The 13804-nt window shown below is 46.1% G+C and overlaps 9 non-coding genes across 9 annotated transcripts; all 9 read left to right on the forward strand.

Annotated features, from left to right (window-relative positions):
• Positions 1-180: 180 nt before the first annotated feature.
• On the forward strand, positions 181-371 carry LOC142289670 (U2 spliceosomal RNA). Its single transcript, XR_012750121.1, has one exon. It is a non-coding gene; the product is annotated as a U2 spliceosomal RNA (small nuclear RNA).
• Positions 372-1758: 1387 nt separating this feature from the next.
• Positions 1759-1949, forward strand: LOC142289671 (U2 spliceosomal RNA). The gene has a single exon (XR_012750122.1). It is a non-coding gene; the product is annotated as a U2 spliceosomal RNA (small nuclear RNA).
• A 1387-nt stretch (positions 1950-3336) lies between these two features.
• LOC142289673 (U2 spliceosomal RNA) lies at positions 3337-3527 on the forward strand. The gene has a single exon (XR_012750123.1). It is a non-coding gene; the product is annotated as a U2 spliceosomal RNA (small nuclear RNA).
• Positions 3528-4913: 1386 nt separating this feature from the next.
• On the forward strand, positions 4914-5104 carry LOC142289674 (U2 spliceosomal RNA). The gene has a single exon (XR_012750124.1). It is a non-coding gene; the product is annotated as a U2 spliceosomal RNA (small nuclear RNA).
• A 1387-nt stretch (positions 5105-6491) lies between these two features.
• Positions 6492-6682, forward strand: LOC142289675 (U2 spliceosomal RNA). Its single transcript, XR_012750125.1, has one exon. It is a non-coding gene; the product is annotated as a U2 spliceosomal RNA (small nuclear RNA).
• Positions 6683-8069: 1387 nt separating this feature from the next.
• LOC142289676 (U2 spliceosomal RNA) lies at positions 8070-8260 on the forward strand. The gene has a single exon (XR_012750126.1). It is a non-coding gene; the product is annotated as a U2 spliceosomal RNA (small nuclear RNA).
• Positions 8261-9647: 1387 nt separating this feature from the next.
• Positions 9648-9838, forward strand: LOC142289677 (U2 spliceosomal RNA). Its single transcript, XR_012750127.1, has one exon. It is a non-coding gene; the product is annotated as a U2 spliceosomal RNA (small nuclear RNA).
• A 1387-nt stretch (positions 9839-11225) lies between these two features.
• LOC142289679 (U2 spliceosomal RNA) lies at positions 11226-11416 on the forward strand. Its single transcript, XR_012750129.1, has one exon. It is a non-coding gene; the product is annotated as a U2 spliceosomal RNA (small nuclear RNA).
• Positions 11417-12803: 1387 nt separating this feature from the next.
• LOC142289680 (U2 spliceosomal RNA) lies at positions 12804-12994 on the forward strand. The gene has a single exon (XR_012750130.1). It is a non-coding gene; the product is annotated as a U2 spliceosomal RNA (small nuclear RNA).
• The last annotated feature ends 810 nt before the right edge of the window (positions 12995-13804 follow it).

Consider the following 13804-nt stretch of genomic DNA (forward strand, 5'->3'; position numbering starts at 1 on the left):
CGGCGGCTGCAAAACGCACCATTCTTCTTGTTTTGGCTCTGCAAAGCAGCCTTTTCAAGGGTTGGCTTGGGTGACAAAATGTCTTGTGTAGGCGTGGGTTTGTCTCCCTCTCGCTCTCTCTCCCTAAGATGTGTCCGGCATAGGCCAGGGTGCCACTCGAGGCCCAAACCAATTCTGGTTATCGCTTCTCGGCCTTTTGGCTAAGATCAAGTGTAGTATCTGTTCTTATCAGTTTAATATCTGATACGTCCCCTATCTGGGGACCATATATTAAATGGATTTTTAGAACAGGGAGATGGAAAAAGAGCTTGCTCTGTCCACTCCACGCATTGACCTGGTATTGCAGTACCTCCAGGAACGGTGCACCCCTTCTTAACCCAGTTTCCAAAAGCAGAACTCAATTCACCTGATTCATATTAGCCCGATTTAATGAATTGGAAGAAAGCATACGTCTTCATATGCACCTCAATTTGGCCCATTCACTTTTCACACTTCCTCCTTTTGTTTTTTATCTTTCACACTTTTGACTTTCTTTATTCATCCAAATAGCAAACTCATCACCACTCAACCTGACCAACTCGGCTATGTCCCCGTGCTGCAGTTCTCTGTCTTATCTAGATCATTTGCAATTGAATGGAATAGATCCCTTTTGGACAAAGTGGATTCACCTGCTGCTGCAGTGACCACAGGTGTGATAACATCTAGAATTGGCATCTGGTGCGATCTCTCCGCTTCCACTCCAAAGAAAGTTACCTGTTTATTCCTATCATGCATTGGTTTTTGGGGTTTTCTTTGAGTAATGATGATCTCTTTAGTAGTCTGTTGGCGCCCTCTCCTGGAGGAATAGTTTGCTTGCTCTTGGACATTCTAAAAGAGAGGTCATGATAGACATTGAGCTTCTGAGCTCAATTGGGGACAGTCATGGGTGATGAATGTTTGCAACCTACTGCGAAGCCTCATACCGCAATATAAGGAACGTCAAATACTAAGAAAGGGCGGCCTATGAAAGAATTACTACTTTCAATAAGTACACTTAAACGGCTAATTGGGAATAGAAAAACTGTAAAAAGCCCTCTGAGAAAGCCCCCCTCTAACCTTTGATAGTAAGCTTTTCTGTAGTCTGCCTGTTGATGTATTTTCCGTTTGAACTGTGCACAACATGAAGAGACGGAACACTGGCGGCTTGTCACAATGCCCCCCGATGACATCACAATAGCGCTGCTGCCTAGAAAACAAGCTGCGCAGAAGAAGTTGTTCTTTGGGTGGGAGGGTGGGCTAGTGGAAGGAGGGGGCAATCTCTTTTTTTCCCGGGTGGTAGGGGGATGACAGGAGAAGGGAAGCGGGTGGTGAGAAAGGTACAGAGGGCAGGGTTTGGGGGCTGGGAAGGAAAGGGAAAAGATTAGGGTTTGGGGATGATGAAAGGGCTTTCTACGGGTAAGGATGGCAAAGGGTGGCAGTGACGGAAAGTCAGGCAACCTGTCCTGTCCGTCTTTTTGTATCGTGAATTGGAAAGACTGCAAGGGGGAGGGGAGTTGCTTGCGCCCTAAAGGAGGAGTTATTCAGATTCATTGCAGTGGGCGGCGGCTGCAAAATGCACCATTCTTCTTGTTTTGGCTCTGCAAAGCAGCCTTTTCAAGGGTTGGCTTGGGTGACAAAATGTCTTGTGTAGGCGTGGGTTTGTCTCCCTCTCGCTCTCTCTCCCTAAGATGTGTCCGGCATAGGCCAGGGTGCCACTCGAGGCCCAAACCAATTCTGGTTATCGCTTCTCGGCCTTTTGGCTAAGATCAAGTGTAGTATCTGTTCTTATCAGTTTAATATCTGATACGTCCCCTATCTGGGGACCATATATTAAATGGATTTTTAGAACAGGGAGATGGAAAAAGAGCTTGCTCTGTCCACTCCACGCATTGACCTGGTATTGCAGTACCTCCAGGAACGGTGCACCCCTTCTTAACCCAGTTTCCAAAAGCAGAACTCAATTCACCTGATTCATATTAGCCCGATTTAATGAATTGGAAGAAAGCATACGTCTTCATATGCACCTCAATTTGGCCCATTCACTTTTCACACTTCCTCCTTTTGTTTTTTATCTTTCACACTTTTGACTTTCTTTATTCATCCAAATAGCAAACTCATCACCACTCAACCTGACCAACTCGGCTATGTCCCCGTGCTGCAGTTCTCTGTCTTATCTAGATCATTTGCAATTGAATGGAATAGATCCCTTTTGGACAAAGTGGATTCACCTGCTGCTGCAGTGACCACAGGTGTGATAACATCTAGAATTGGCATCTGGTGCGATCTCTCCGCTTCCACTCCAAAGAAAGTTACCTGTTTATTCCTATCATGCATTGGTTTTTGGGGTTTTCTTTGAGTAATGATGATCTCTTTAGTAGTCTGTTGGCGCCCTCTCCTGGAGGAATAGTTTGCTTGCTCTTGGACATTCTAAAAGAGAGGTCATGATAGACATTGAGCTTCTGAGCTCAATTGGGGACAGTCATGGGTGATGAATGTTTGCAACCTACTGCGAAGCCTCATACCGCAATATAAGGAACGTCAAATACTAAGAAAGGGCGGCCTATGAAAGAATTACTACTTTCAATAAGTACACTTAAACGGCTAATTGGGAATAGAAAAACTGTAAAAAGCCCTCTGAGAAAGCCCCCCTCTAACCTTTGATAGTAAGCTTTTCTGTAGTCTGCCTGTTGATGTATTTTCCGTTTGAACTGTGCACAACATGAAGAGACGGAACACTGGCGGCTTGTCACAATGCCCCCCGATGACATCACAATAGCGCTGCTGCCTAGAAAACAAGCTGCGCAGAAGAAGTTGTTCTTTGGGTGGGAGGGTGGGCTAGTGGAAGGAGGGGGCAATCTCTTTTTTTCCCGGGTGGTAGGGGGATGACAGGAGAAGGGAAGCGGGTGGTGAGAAAGGTACAGAGGGCAGGGTTTGGGGGCTGGGAAGGAAAGGGAAAAGATTAGGGTTTGGGGATGATGAAAGGGCTTTCTACGGGTAAGGATGGCAAAGGGTGGCAGTGACGGAAAGTCAGGCAACCTGTCCTGTCCGTCTTTTTGTATCGTGAATTGGAAAGACTGCAAGGGGGAGGGGAGTTGCTTGCGCCCTAAAGGAGGAGTTATTCAGATTCATTGCAGTGGGCGGCGGCTGCAAAACGCACCATTCTTCTTGTTTTGGCTCTGCAAAGCAGCCTTTTCAAGGGTTGGCTTGGGTGACAAAATGTCTTGTGTAGGCGTGGGTTTGTCTCCCTCTCGCTCTCTCTCCCTAAGATGTGTCCGGCATAGGCCAGGGTGCCACTCGAGGCCCAAACCAATTCTGGTTATCGCTTCTCGGCCTTTTGGCTAAGATCAAGTGTAGTATCTGTTCTTATCAGTTTAATATCTGATACGTCCCCTATCTGGGGACCATATATTAAATGGATTTTTAGAACAGGGAGATGGAAAAAGAGCTTGCTCTGTCCACTCCACGCATTGACCTGGTATTGCAGTACCTCCAGGAACGGTGCACCCCTTCTTAACCCAGTTTCCAAAAGCAGAACTCAATTCACCTGATTCATATTAGCCCGATTTAATGAATTGGAAGAAAGCATACGTCTTCATATGCACCTCAATTTGGCCCATTCACTTTTCACACTTCCTCCTTTTGTTTTTTATCTTTCACACTTTTGACTTTCTTTATTCATCCAAATAGCAAACTCATCACCACTCAACCTGACCAACTCGGCTATGTCCCCGTGCTGCAGTTCTCTGTCTTATCTAGATCATTTGCAATTGAATGGAATAGATCCCTTTTGGACAAAGTGGATTCACCTGCTGCTGCAGTGACCACAGGTGTGATAACATCTAGAATTGGCATCTGGTGCGATCTCTCCGCTTCCACTCCAAAGAAAGTTACCTGTTTATTCCTATCATGCATTGGTTTTTGGGGTTTTCTTTGAGTAATGATGATCTCTTTAGTAGTCTGTTGGCGCCCTCTCCTGGAGGAATAGTTTGCTTGCTCTTGGACATTCTAAAAGAGAGGTCATGATAGACATTGAGCTTCTGAGCTCAATTGGGGACAGTCATGGGTGATGAATGTTTGCAACCTACTGCGAAGCCTCATACCGCAATATAAGGAACGTCAAATACTAAGAAAGGGCGGCCTATGAAAGAATTACTACTTTCAATAAGTACACTTAAACGGCTAATTGGGAATAGAAAAACTGTAAAAAGCCCTCTGAGAAAGCCCCCCTCTAACCTTTGATAGTAAGCTTTTCTGTAGTCTGCCTGTTGATGTATTTTCCGTTTGAACTGTGCACAACATGAAGAGACGGAACACTGGCGGCTTGTCACAATGCCCCCCGATGACATCACAATAGCGCTGCTGCCTAGAAAACAAGCTGCGCAGAAGAAGTTGTTCTTTGGGTGGGAGGGTGGGCTAGTGGAAGGAGGGGGCAATCTCTTTTTTTCCCGGGTGGTAGGGGGATGACAGGAGAAGGGAAGCGGGTGGTGAGAAAGGTACAGAGGGCAGGGTTTGGGGGCTGGGAAGGAAAGGGAAAAGATTAGGGTTTGGGGATGATGAAAGGGCTTTCTACGGGTAAGGATGGCAAAGGGTGGCAGTGACGGAAAGTCAGGCAACCTGTCCTGTCCGTCTTTTTGTATCGTGAATTGGAAAGACTGCAAGGGGGAGGGGAGTTGCTTGCGCCCTAAAGGAGGAGTTATTCAGATTCATTGCAGTGGGCGGCGGCTGCAAAACGCACCATTCTTCTTGTTTTGGCTCTGCAAAGCAGCCTTTTCAAGGGTTGGCTTGGTGACAAAATGTCTTGTGTAGGCGTGGGTTTGTCTCCCTCTCGCTCTCTCTCCCTAAGATGTGTCCGGCATAGGCCAGGGTGCCACTCGAGGCCCAAACCAATTCTGGTTATCGCTTCTCGGCCTTTTGGCTAAGATCAAGTGTAGTATCTGTTCTTATCAGTTTAATATCTGATACGTCCCCTATCTGGGGACCATATATTAAATGGATTTTTAGAACAGGGAGATGGAAAAAGAGCTTGCTCTGTCCACTCCACGCATTGACCTGGTATTGCAGTACCTCCAGGAACGGTGCACCCCTTCTTAACCCAGTTTCCAAAAGCAGAACTCAATTCACCTGATTCATATTAGCCCGATTTAATGAATTGGAAGAAAGCATACGTCTTCATATGCACCTCAATTTGGCCCATTCACTTTTCACACTTCCTCCTTTTGTTTTTTATCTTTCACACTTTTGACTTTCTTTATTCATCCAAATAGCAAACTCATCACCACTCAACCTGACCAACTCGGCTATGTCCCCGTGCTGCAGTTCTCTGTCTTATCTAGATCATTTGCAATTGAATGGAATAGATCCCTTTTGGACAAAGTGGATTCACCTGCTGCTGCAGTGACCACAGGTGTGATAACATCTAGAATTGGCATCTGGTGTGATCTCTCCGCTTCCACTCCAAAGAAAGTTACCTGTTTATTCCTATCATGCATTGGTTTTTGGGGTTTTCTTTGAGTAATGATGATCTCTTTAGTAGTCTGTTGGCGCCCTCTCCTGGAGGAATAGTTTGCTTGCTCTTGGACATTCTAAAAGAGAGGTCATGATAGACATTGAGCTTCTGAGCTCAATTGGGGACAGTCATGGGTGATGAATGTTTGCAACCTACTGCGAAGCCTCATACCGCAATATAAGGAACGTCAAATACTAAGAAAGGGCGGCCTATGAAAGAATTACTACTTTCAATAAGTACACTTAAACGGCTAATTGGGAATAGAAAAACTGTAAAAAGCCCTCTGAGAAAGCCCCCCTCTAACCTTTGATAGTAAGCTTTTCTGTAGTCTGCCTGTTGATGTATTTTCCGTTTGAACTGTGCACAACATGAAGAGACGGAACACTGGCGGCTTGTCACAATGCCCCCCGATGACATCACAATAGCGCTGCTGCCTAGAAAACAAGCTGCGCAGAAGAAGTTGTTCTTTGGGTGGGAGGGTGGGCTAGTGGAAGGAGGGGGCAATCTCTTTTTTTCCCGGGTGGTAGGGGGATGACAGGAGAAGGGAAGCGGGTGGTGAGAAAGGTACAGAGGGCAGGGTTTGGGGGCTGGGAAGGAAAGGGAAAAGATTAGGGTTTGGGGATGATGAAAGGGCTTTCTACGGGTAAGGATGGCAAAGGGTGGCAGTGACGGAAAGTCAGGCAACCTGTCCTGTCCGTCTTTTTGTATCGTGAATTGGAAAGACTGCAAGGGGGAGGGGAGTTGCTTGCGCCCTAAAGGAGGAGTTATTCAGATTCATTGCAGTGGGCGGCGGCTGCAAAACGCACCATTCTTCTTGTTTTGGCTCTGCAAAGCAGCCTTTTCAAGGGTTGGCTTGGGTGACAAAATGTCTTGTGTAGGCGTGGGTTTGTCTCCCTCTCGCTCTCTCTCCCTAAGATGTGTCCGGCATAGGCCAGGGTGCCACTCGAGGCCCAAACCAATTCTGGTTATCGCTTCTCGGCCTTTTGGCTAAGATCAAGTGTAGTATCTGTTCTTATCAGTTTAATATCTGATACGTCCCCTATCTGGGGACCATATATTAAATGGATTTTTAGAACAGGGAGATGGAAAAAGAGCTTGCTCTGTCCACTCCACGCATTGACCTGGTATTGCAGTACCTCCAGGAACGGTGCACCCCTTCTTAACCCAGTTTCCAAAAGCAGAACTCAATTCACCTGATTCATATTAGCCCGATTTAATGAATTGGAAGAAAGCATACGTCTTCATATGCACCTCAATTTGGCCCATTCACTTTTCACACTTCCTCCTTTTGTTTTTTATCTTTCACACTTTTGACTTTCTTTATTCATCCAAATAGCAAACTCATCACCACTCAACCTGACCAACTCGGCTATGTCCCCGTGCTGCAGTTCTCTGTCTTATCTAGATCATTTGCAATTGAATGGAATAGATCCCTTTTGGACAAAGTGGATTCACCTGCTGCTGCAGTGACCACAGGTGTGATAACATCTAGAATTGGCATCTGGTGCGATCTCTCCGCTTCCACTCCAAAGAAAGTTACCTGTTTATTCCTATCATGCATTGGTTTTTGGGGTTTTCTTTGAGTAATGATGATCTCTTTAGTAGTCTGTTGGCGCCCTCTCCTGGAGGAATAGTTTGCTTGCTCTTGGACATTCTAAAAGAGAGGTCATGATAGACATTGAGCTTCTGAGCTCAATTGGGGACAGTCATGGGTGATGAATGTTTGCAACCTACTGCGAAGCCTCATACCGCAATATAAGGAACGTCAAATACTAAGAAAGGGCGGCCTATGAAAGAATTACTACTTTCAATAAGTACACTTAAACGGCTAATTGGGAATAGAAAAACTGTAAAAAGCCCTCTGAGAAAGCCCCCCTCTAACCTTTGATAGTAAGCTTTTCTGTAGTCTGCCTGTTGATGTATTTTCCGTTTGAACTGTGCACAACATGAAGAGACGGAACACTGGCGGCTTGTCACAATGCCCCCCGATGACATCACAATAGCGCTGCTGCCTAGAAAACAAGCTGCGCAGAAGAAGTTGTTCTTTGGGTGGGAGGGTGGGCTAGTGGAAGGAGGGGGCAATCTCTTTTTTTCCCGGGTGGTAGGGGGATGACAGGAGAAGGGAAGCGGGTGGTGAGAAAGGTACAGAGGGCAGGGTTTGGGGGCTGGGAAGGAAAGGGAAAAGATTAGGGTTTGGGGATGATGAAAGGGCTTTCTACGGGTAAGGATGGCAAAGGGTGGCAGTGACGGAAAGTCAGGCAACCTGTCCTGTCCGTCTTTTTGTATCGTGAATTGGAAAGACTGCAAGGGGGAGGGGAGTTGCTTGCGCCCTAAAGGAGGAGTTATTCAGATTCATTGCAGTGGGCGGCGGCTGCAAAACGCACCATTCTTCTTGTTTTGGCTCTGCAAAGCAGCCTTTTCAAGGGTTGGCTTGGGTGACAAAATGTCTTGTGTAGGCGTGGGTTTGTCTCCCTCTCGCTCTCTCTCCCTAAGATGTGTCCGGCATAGGCCAGGGTGCCACTCGAGGCCCAAACCAATTCTGGTTATCGCTTCTCGGCCTTTTGGCTAAGATCAAGTGTAGTATCTGTTCTTATCAGTTTAATATCTGATACGTCCCCTATCTGGGGACCATATATTAAATGGATTTTTAGAACAGGGAGATGGAAAAAGAGCTTGCTCTGTCCACTCCACGCATTGACCTGGTATTGCAGTACCTCCAGGAACGGTGCACCCCTTCTTAACCCAGTTTCCAAAAGCAGAACTCAATTCACCTGATTCATATTAGCCCGATTTAATGAATTGGAAGAAAGCATACGTCTTCATATGCACCTCAATTTGGCCCATTCACTTTTCACACTTCCTCCTTTTGTTTTTTATCTTTCACACTTTTGACTTTCTTTATTCATCCAAATAGCAAACTCATCACCACTCAACCTGACCAACTCGGCTATGTCCCCGTGCTGCAGTTCTCTGTCTTATCTAGATCATTTGCAATTGAATGGAATAGATCCCTTTTGGACAAAGTGGATTCACCTGCTGCTGCAGTGACCACAGGTGTGATAACATCTAGAATTGGCATCTGGTGCGATCTCTCCGATTCCACTCCAAAGAAAGTTACCTGTTTATTCCTATCATGCATTGGTTTTTGGGGTTTTCTTTGAGTAATGATGATCTCTTTAGTAGTCTGTTGGCGCCCTCTCCTGGAGGAATAGTTTGCTTGCTCTTGGACATTCTAAAAGAGAGGTCATGATAGACATTGAGCTTCTGAGCTCAATTGGGGACAGTCATGGGTGATGAATGTTTGCAACCTACTGCGAAGCCTCATACCGCAATATAAGGAACGTCAAATACTAAGAAAGGGCGGCCTATGAAAGAATTACTACTTTCAATAAGTACACTTAAACGGCTAATTGGGAATAGAAAAACTGTAAAAAGCCCTCTGAGAAAGCCCCCCTCTAACCTTTGATAGTAAGCTTTTCTGTAGTCTGCCTGTTGATGTATTTTCCGTTTGAACTGTGCACAACATGAAGAGACGGAACACTGGCGGCTTGTCACAATGCCCCCCGATGACATCACAATAGCGCTGCTGCCTAGAAAACAAGCTGCGCAGAAGAAGTTGTTCTTTGGGTGGGAGGGTGGGCTAGTGGAAGGAGGGGGCAATCTCTTTTTTTCCCGGGTGGTAGGGGGATGACAGGAGAAGGGAAGCGGGTGGTGAGAAAGGTACAGAGGGCAGGGTTTGGGGGCTGGGAAGGAAAGGGAAAAGATTAGGGTTTGGGGATGATGAAAGGGCTTTCTACGGGTAAGGATGGCAAAGGGTGGCAGTGACGGAAAGTCAGGCAACCTGTCCTGTCCGTCTTTTTGTATCGTGAATTGGAAAGACTGCAAGGGGGAGGGGAGTTGCTTGCGCCCTAAAGGAGGAGTTATTCAGATTCATTGCAGTGGGCGGCGGCTGCAAAACGCACCATTCTTCTTGTTTTGGCTCTGCAAAGCAGCCTTTTCAAGGGTTGGCTTGGGTGACAAAATGTCTTGTGTAGGCGTGGGTTTGTCTCCCTCTCGCTCTCTCTCCCTAAGATGTGTCCGGCATAGGCCAGGGTGCCACTCGAGGCCCAAACCAATTCTGGTTATCGCTTCTCGGCCTTTTGGCTAAGATCAAGTGTAGTATCTGTTCTTATCAGTTTAATATCTGATACGTCCCCTATCTGGGGACCATATATTAAATGGATTTTTAGAACAGGGAGATGGAAAAAGAGCTTGCTCTGTCCACTCCACGCATTGACCTGGTATTGCAGTACCTCCAGGAACGGTGCACCCCTTCTTAACCCAGTTTCCAAAAGCAGAACTCAATTCACCTGATTCATATTAGCCCGATTTAATGAATTGGAAGAAAGCATACGTCTTCATATGCACCTCAATTTGGCCCATTCACTTTTCACACTTCCTCCTTTTGTTTTTTATCTTTCACACTTTTGACTTTCTTTATTCATCCAAATAGCAAACTCATCACCACTCAACCTGACCAACTCGGCTATGTCCCCGTGCTGCAGTTCTCTGTCTTATCTAGATCATTTGCAATTGAATGGAATAGATCCCTTTTGGACAAAGTGGATTCACCTGCTGCTGCAGTGACCACAGGTGTGATAACATCTAGAATTGGCATCTGGTGCGATCTCTCCGCTTCCACTCCAAAGAAAGTTACCTGTTTATTCCTATCATGCATTGGTTTTTGGGGTTTTCTTTGAGTAATGATGATCTCTTTAGTAGTCTGTTGGCGCCCTCTCCTGGAGGAATAGTTTGCTTGCTCTTGGACATTCTAAAAGAGAGGTCATGATAGACATTGAGCTTCTGAGCTCAATTGGGGACAGTCATGGGTGATGAATGTTTGCAACCTACTGCGAAGCCTCATACCGCAATATAAGGAACGTCAAATACTAAGAAAGGGCGGCCTATGAAAGAATTACTACTTTCAATAAGTACACTTAAACGGCTAATTGGGAATAGAAAAACTGTAAAAAGCCCTCTGAGAAAGCCCCCCTCTAACCTTTGATAGTAAGCTTTTCTGTAGTCTGCCTGTTGATGTATTTTCCGTTTGAACTGTGCACAACATGAAGAGACGGAACACTGGCGGCTTGTCACAATGCCCCCCGATGACATCACAATAGCGCTGCTGCCTAGAAAACAAGCTGCGCAGAAGAAGTTGTTCTTTGGGTGGGAGGGTGGGCTAGTGGAAGGAGGGGGCAATCTCTTTTTTTCCCGGGTGGTAGGGGGATGACAGGAGAAGGGAAGCGGGTGGTGAGAAAGGTACAGAGGGCAGGGTTTGGGGGCTGGGAAGGAAAGGGAAAAGATTAGGGTTTGGGGATGATGAAAGGGCTTTCTACGGGTAAGGATGGCAAAGGGTGGCAGTGACGGAAAGTCAGGCAACCTGTCCTGTCCGTCTTTTTGTATCGTGAATTGGAAAGACTGCAAGGGGGAGGGGAGTTGCTTGCGCCCTAAAGGAGGAGTTATTCAGATTCATTGCAGTGGGCGGCGGCTGCAAAACGCACCATTCTTCTTGTTTTGGCTCTGCAAAGCAGCCTTTTCAAGGGTTGGCTTGGGTGACAAAATGTCTTGTGTAGGCGTGGGTTTGTCTCCCTCTCGCTCTCTCTCCCTAAGATGTGTCCGGCATAGGCCAGGGTGCCACTCGAGGCCCAAACCAATTCTGGTTATCGCTTCTCGGCCTTTTGGCTAAGATCAAGTGTAGTATCTGTTCTTATCAGTTTAATATCTGATACGTCCCCTATCTGGGGACCATATATTAAATGGATTTTTAGAACAGGGAGATGGAAAAAGAGCTTGCTCTGTCCACTCCACGCATTGACCTGGTATTGCAGTACCTCCAGGAACGGTGCACCCCTTCTTAACCCAGTTTCCAAAAGCAGAACTCAATTCACCTGATTCATATTAGCCCGATTTAATGAATTGGAAGAAAGCATACGTCTTCATATGCACCTCAATTTGGCCCATTCACTTTTCACACTTCCTCCTTTTGTTTTTTATCTTTCACACTTTTGACTTTCTTTATTCATCCAAATAGCAAACTCATCACCACTCAACCTGACCAACTCGGCTATGTCCCCGTGCTGCAGTTCTCTGTCTTATCTAGATCATTTGCAATTGAATGGAATAGATCCCTTTTGGACAAAGTGGATTCACCTGCTGCTGCAGTGACCACAGGTGTGATAACATCTAGAATTGGCATCTGGTGCGATCTCTCCGCTTCCACTCCAAAGAAAGTTACCTGTTTATTCCTATCATGCATTGGTTTTTGGGGTTTTCTTTGAGTAATGATGATCTCTTTAGTAGTCTGTTGGCGCCCTCTCCTGGAGGAATAGTTTGCTTGCTCTTGGACATTCTAAAAGAGAGGTCATGATAGACATTGAGCTTCTGAGCTCAATTGGGGACAGTCATGGGTGATGAATGTTTGCAACCTACTGCGAAGCCTCATACCGCAATATAAGGAACGTCAAATACTAAGAAAGGGCGGCCTATGAAAGAATTACTACTTTCAATAAGTACACTTAAACGGCTAATTGGGAATAGAAAAACTGTAAAAAGCCCTCTGAGAAAGCCCCCCTCTAACCTTTGATAGTAAGCTTTTCTGTAGTCTGCCTGTTGATGTATTTTCCGTTTGAACTGTGCACAACATGAAGAGACGGAACACTGGCGGCTTGTCACAATGCCCCCCGATGACATCACAATAGCGCTGCTGCCTAGAAAACAAGCTGCGCAGAAGAAGTTGTTCTTTGGGTGGGAGGGTGGGCTAGTGGAAGGAGGGGGCAATCTCTTTTTTTCCCGGGTGGTAGGGGGATGACAGGAGAAGGGAAGCGGGTGGTGAGAAAGGTACAGAGGGCAGGGTTTGGGGGCTGGGAAGGAAAGGGAAAAGATTAGGGTTTGGGGATGATGAAAGGGCTTTCTACGGGTAAGGATGGCAAAGGGTGGCAGTGACGGAAAGTCAGGCAACCTGTCCTGTCCGTCTTTTTGTATCGTGAATTGGAAAGACTGCAAGGGGGAGGGGAGTTGCTTGCGCCCTAAAGGAGGAGTTATTCAGATTCATTGCAGTGGGCGGCGGCTGCAAAACGCACCATTCTTCTTGTTTTGGCTCTGCAAAGCAGCCTTTTCAAGGGTTGGCTTGGGTGACAAAATGTCTTGTGTAGGCGTGGGTTTGTCTCCCTCTCGCTCTCTCTCCCTAAGATGTGTCCGGCATAGGCCAGGGTGCCACTCGAGGCCCAAACCAATTCTGGTTATCGCTTCTCGGCCTTTTGGCTAAGATCAAGTGTAGTATCTGTTCTTATCAGTTTAATATCTGATACGTCCCCTATCTGGGGACCATATATTAAATGGATTTTTAGAACAGGGAGATGGAAAAAGAGCTTGCTCTGTCCACTCCACGCATTGACCTGGTATTGCAGTACCTCCAGGAACGGTGCACCCCTTCTTAACCCAGTTTCCAAAAGCAGAACTCAATTCACCTGATTCATATTAGCCCGATTTAATGAATTGGAAGAAAGCATACGTCTTCATATGCACCTCAATTTGGCCCATTCACTTTTCACACTTCCTCCTTTTGTTTTTTATCTTTCACACTTTTGACTTTCTTTATTCATCCAAATAGCAAACTCATCACCACTCAACCTGACCAACTCGGCTATGTCCCCGTGCTGCAGTTCTCTGTCTTATCTAGATCATTTGCAATTGAATGGAATAGATCCCTTTTGGACAAAGTGGATTCACCTGCTGCTGCAGTGACCACAGGTGTGATAACATCTAGAATTGGCATCTGGTGCGATCTCTCCGCTTCCACTCCAAAGAAAGTTACCTGTTTATTCCTATCATGCATTGGTTTTTGGGGTTTTCTTTGAGTAATGATGATCTCTTTAGTAGTCTGTTGGCGCCCTCTCCTGGAGGAATAGTTTGCTTGCTCTTGGACATTCTAAAAGAGAGGTCATGATAGACATTGAGCTTCTGAGCTCAATTGGGGACAGTCATGGGTGATGAATGTTTGCAACCTACTGCGAAGCCTCATACCGCAATATAAGGAACGTCAAATACTAAGAAAGGGCGGCCTATGAAAGAATTACTACTTTCAATAAGTACACTTAAACGGCTAATTGGGAATAGAAAAACTGTAAAAAGCCCTCTGAGAAAGCCCCCCTCTAACCTTTGATAGTAAGCTTTTCTGTAGTCTGCCTGTTGATGTATTTTCCGTTTGAACTGTGCACAACATGAAGAGACGGAACACTGGCG

This window comes from Anomaloglossus baeobatrachus, unplaced genomic scaffold (genome assembly GCF_048569485.1).
Source record: "Anomaloglossus baeobatrachus isolate aAnoBae1 unplaced genomic scaffold, aAnoBae1.hap1 Scaffold_998, whole genome shotgun sequence".
Classification (NCBI taxonomy): domain Eukaryota; kingdom Metazoa; phylum Chordata; class Amphibia; order Anura; family Aromobatidae; genus Anomaloglossus; species Anomaloglossus baeobatrachus.